This window comes from Tachysurus fulvidraco, chromosome 16, assembly GCF_022655615.1.
Source record: "Tachysurus fulvidraco isolate hzauxx_2018 chromosome 16, HZAU_PFXX_2.0, whole genome shotgun sequence".
NCBI lineage: Eukaryota > Metazoa > Chordata > Actinopteri > Siluriformes > Bagridae > Tachysurus > Tachysurus fulvidraco.
Window position 1 is genome coordinate 17,419,847 of NC_062533.1, and position 4,379 is coordinate 17,424,225.

Sequence of the window (4,379 nt, forward strand, 5' to 3'; positions counted from 1 at the left end):
GTAACGTTGGTTTTGCTTTGTTACACAGAACTAATATATGCCTTTGTCCTTTACATGATTATGCTTGTGTGTCATTTTTGTTTGTTTGTTTATCTGCAATCGTATTGTTCTTCCCTTCAGCTATGATAAAGACACATACATTCGTATGTGTGTGCGGAGCTATCGATACAGGGGTGGGACCCATTTGGGTTAGGGGCGTGTTTGTTTTGGTGATGTGAAACGTCAACAACAGAGACCCCACCTTTAACAGTTCTCGAATTATTAGACAATGTTCACAATCTCCATATATATATATATATATATATATATATATATATATATATATATATATATATATATATATATATATAAACAGCTTATATAAATAAAATATCTTCCAGCTTATTATTTCTAATAAGGATTTAAAAAAAAAAAAAGTTTTGCAATGGTGGAATGGTGAAATAATCCTTATCTGGCAACACGCACAGATCAGCTGATCGAAACAAATAGCGTCGCACGCAAGTCACGTGCTTTGACTCCACCTACTGTTTCCATGGAGACGGGAAGGCGGGGCTTGAGAGTGAGGCAGTAGGCAGGCTATAGCGCTGCTGGTCGGCATTAGCGCGAGCGCGAGCACAGAGCTAGCTGTTTGTTCCGCGCGAATAAAAACAAACAGAAAACAGGATAATAAACAAATTGTTTTCTTTTTTTTTTTTAATAACTAAACTTATACGTATTGATACAGACTGGTTTAATAAGCTCCATGTCCCGGAAGTGAACTCGAACAGGACGGCTTTCTCTGACCGGTAAGACGTCTAACTGTAGCTAACGTGCTAATGCTAACAATTGTTGTCGTTAGCTTAGCATAGCTGAGGTAATGTTTAGAGAACAAAAAACACCTCAACACGCCGCAGAGGTTCGGTTTGGGTTTGACTTCCAGTTCGTGGTTGTGTTTGTCACCTTTGGGTTTGACTGTCAGTTCCACATGAAACCGATCTGTGTGTTTATTGTAGTTTGGAGCTGTGTGAAGCTTTATTACAGCCGGCTAGACTTCAATATCCTGGATATTTAACAAGGGTTTAAAGTGCGGACGCTGATAAAACTTCCTTCAGGAATAAAAATAACAACATTTTATTTGGTTTAATTCGGTTAAATAAAAGGTCCTTTTTCGCTTAAAAGTGAGAACCGAAGGTCCCCAAAACGATAGAAATATCAGTCAAGTATCCGCGATATTAATAACGTATTATTTTCTCCTGCATTGTTTTTAATAAGGTCATTAATTTAGTTTAAGTTTAAATTATGTCTGGTCAAATAAATACGTGTGTGTGTGTGTTTATATCTTGATACGAACCAAAGGTCCCCACAAGGAGGATCTTTTGGGTGCCCATGGAAAAAAACTGCAGCTATTTATTTATTAAGTAGTTTGTTTTATTTTTATATTTTGTGATTTGTACCTAGTGATAGATTTAGTTCTGCATTTCATTTATTATCTGCGTTAATGATTAGACAGATAGAACAGAAGTGTTGGTGTGTGTGTGGGTGTGTTGCTGTTGTGGTGTGTGTGTGTTGCTGTTGTGGTGTGTGTGTGTGCTGACGTTGGGGTGTGTTGCTGTTGGGGTGTGTTGCTGTTGCTGATGGGGTGTGTTGCTGTTGCTGATGGGGTGTGTTGCTGTTGGTGTTGCTTAGTATAAAAGGTAAAGATTCCTACAGTTAGCTGAAACCTGTGTGTGTGTGTGAGTGAGAGAGAGAGAGTGACATGTCCAGAACATTATAAACACAAAGAAATCCAGTCTGTAACTCTCTTATTGCTACCTGCACGTCTCGAGTAACAAAGTCCTCAGGTGAGATTAAAGTGACAATGTTGCTGGAGCTGCAGGCGGAGACTCTGGAAATAGAAGCAGTTGATTTGATCTGGTTTTGTACCGAACACTAAAAGGATTTAGATTTTTTTTGTAGGTGAGGTTTCTTACTGCTGCTTATGACACTGATATATAAGTTTATATCATATTTATATAAAGTTGCGCAGAAATGTCAAGTTACACAATGAGGACTTTTTTTTGGTCATAATGCTCCACCTAAATAATTACAGGAACAACTGTAATAAAAAAAAAAAGAATGAAACACAAGCTAAAAAAAGATGCTTTCTGTTTAGTATCGCACCGCTATTACGCAATGATGTTTATACAAATTTATGCTAATTAACAGACAAATTGCTTGATTAAATTAACCATCGAAAATAAAAACCCTGCTTATTAAATGCCAGCGACTTCCCTTTAAGTCCTAGCTCTAATTCAAATTGGTCATAAAGTGATTAACGGTTAAAATCCGACCTTTATGTTTACGTTAATATTATTATGAATATTAATGCACATGTGTTAGCACCTCGTCATTTCTATAGAAGCGACTCCATCGGATAAAAAAACCCGTGTAATCGTTGATCTGGAGAAGTTTTGTCTAAGGACATTTATTTATTATTTATTCGTAGAAGGAGTCTCCAGTGTTGGCGCTATAACATCACTATGAGGTTTCCTTGTCAGCAAATGGGGTTAGAAGGAAGAATGACAGACCTCAGGATGAGATGGTAGAGGAGGGCAATCGACGTCAGGGTGGGAGGTGTAATTATGGTTTATTTTTTTACTAGAACAGCACGCACCAAACATTTTTTATTAGATGCCAGCACATGAAAACCAAATATGTTCATGTGCAGCCTTTCAGGTTCTTCCTGTTTTTTCTTTACCACCCATCATGCACTGAGTTGAAGTTTCAGAACAAGTCAAAATATTGGCTGTAACGTTTCAGGTAGATGAACATGACCAATCTGCTTCGTATCGCTCATGTTTCCTCTAAGACGACAGATCAGAGTAGAGACAGTGACGATCAGGTTTCACCGAGTCGTATATCCTTTAGAACAGATATTCAGTGATCACATGGAGCAGAGTTAACTCTATCTGCACACTCTAAGGTGTCTCACCACATAACACGAATATCTGGCGTAAACAGAGCCAACAGGAACGTCGCTGCTCTACTCCAACGCCTCTGATACCCTTTGCTTTCGCTTTCTAATACGCAAAGATGCCACTGAAATGCTCAGGTGATAACAAGACTGTGAGAACTGTGTGTCTGTGTGTCTCTCAGTGTGTCTGTCTCTCTGTGTGTCTGTCTGTCTGTCTGTCTGTGTCTTTCTGTGTGTGTCTCTGTCTGTCTGTGTGTGTCTCTGTCTGTCTGTGTGTGTCTCTGTCTGTCTGTGTGTGTCTCTGTCTGTCTGTGTGTGTCTGTCTGTGTGTGTCTGTCTATGTCTTTCTGTGTGTGTGTGTCCCTGTGTGTGTGTGTGTCCGTGTCCCTGTGTGTGTGTGTGTGTGTCCCTGTGTGTGTGTGTGTGTGTCCCTGTGTGTGTGTGTGTGTGTCCCTGTGTGTGTGTGTGTGTGTGTCCCTGTGTGTGTGTGTGTCCCTGTGTGTGTGTGTGTGTGTGTCCCTGTGTGTGTGTGTCCCTGTGTGTGTGTGTGTGTGTGTCCCTGTGTGTGTGTGTGTGTGTGTCCCTGTGTGTGTGTGTGTGTCCCTGTGTGTGTGTGTGTGTCCCTGTGTGTGTGTGTGTCCCTGTGTGTGTGTGTGTCCCTGTGTGTGTGTGTGTCCCTGTGTGTGTGTGTGTCCCTGTGTGTGTGTGTGTCCCTGTGTGTGTGTGTCCCTGTGTGTGTGTGTGTCCCTGTGTGTGTGTGTGCTACAACAGAAGTGCCTTTCTTTTTTTTTTTTTTTTTTTGGGGGGGGGGGGTGTTATTATTTTCAGATAACAGATATCACAAGCTATCTAAATAACACATTAATGAGAAATCCAGTGCAGCTGGTCTCAAATCCCCAGAATGCAGTGCAGCTACATGTGTTACAGCTCACATGATGATGGTGATGATGATGAAGCTAAACAGACCCGGACAGCAGATCAGTTTAGAGGATAAATACGAATAAGGGAAAGGACTAAAGCACACCTTCATCCTGCTCGTTAGGTAGAGATAAAGCCAGGGAGGAATTACTAACTGCACCACCGTCAACGAACCGATAAACACCTGAGCAATTGAGGGTTTAAGGGCCTTCAGGGGCCCAGCAGTGGCAGCTTGGTGGATGTAAGTAATCGAACTCACAACCTTCCGATCTGTAGTCCAACACCTTAACCACTAGGCTACAACATCCCTCGTATAAGAGCATGTGTCTTTTATGGTATCATTCGGTCATTGTAGCTTCTTTAGGTTTATTAAACATTGCAGTTGTGACATCGTAGAATGACTGTTGTTGACACGCGAATCCCAAATCAGTTACAACATTGTACAGACAATCGTCTCGAACGATCCGTCAGAACATCCGACGTCCCCTCGCTTCTCTTTTTCACATCCTGTCTGTGGTTTGTTCTTTAC

At 41.0% G+C, this 4,379-nt stretch overlaps 1 protein-coding gene across 2 annotated transcripts in view; it reads left to right on the top strand.

Moving 5' to 3' along the window:
- The first annotated feature begins 563 nt into the window (after positions 1-563).
- susd6 (sushi domain containing 6) overlaps positions 564-4,379 on the top strand; it is a 28,702-nt gene continuing 24,886 nt past the window's right edge. Inside the window, exon 1 of one of the 2 annotated variants that reach the window (XM_047801803.1) lies at positions 564-785. The gene's annotated coding sequence lies outside the window, so the exon portion shown is untranslated. The remainder of the gene's footprint in view (positions 786-4,379) is intronic. The other variant, XM_047801802.1, reaches the window with a different exon arrangement.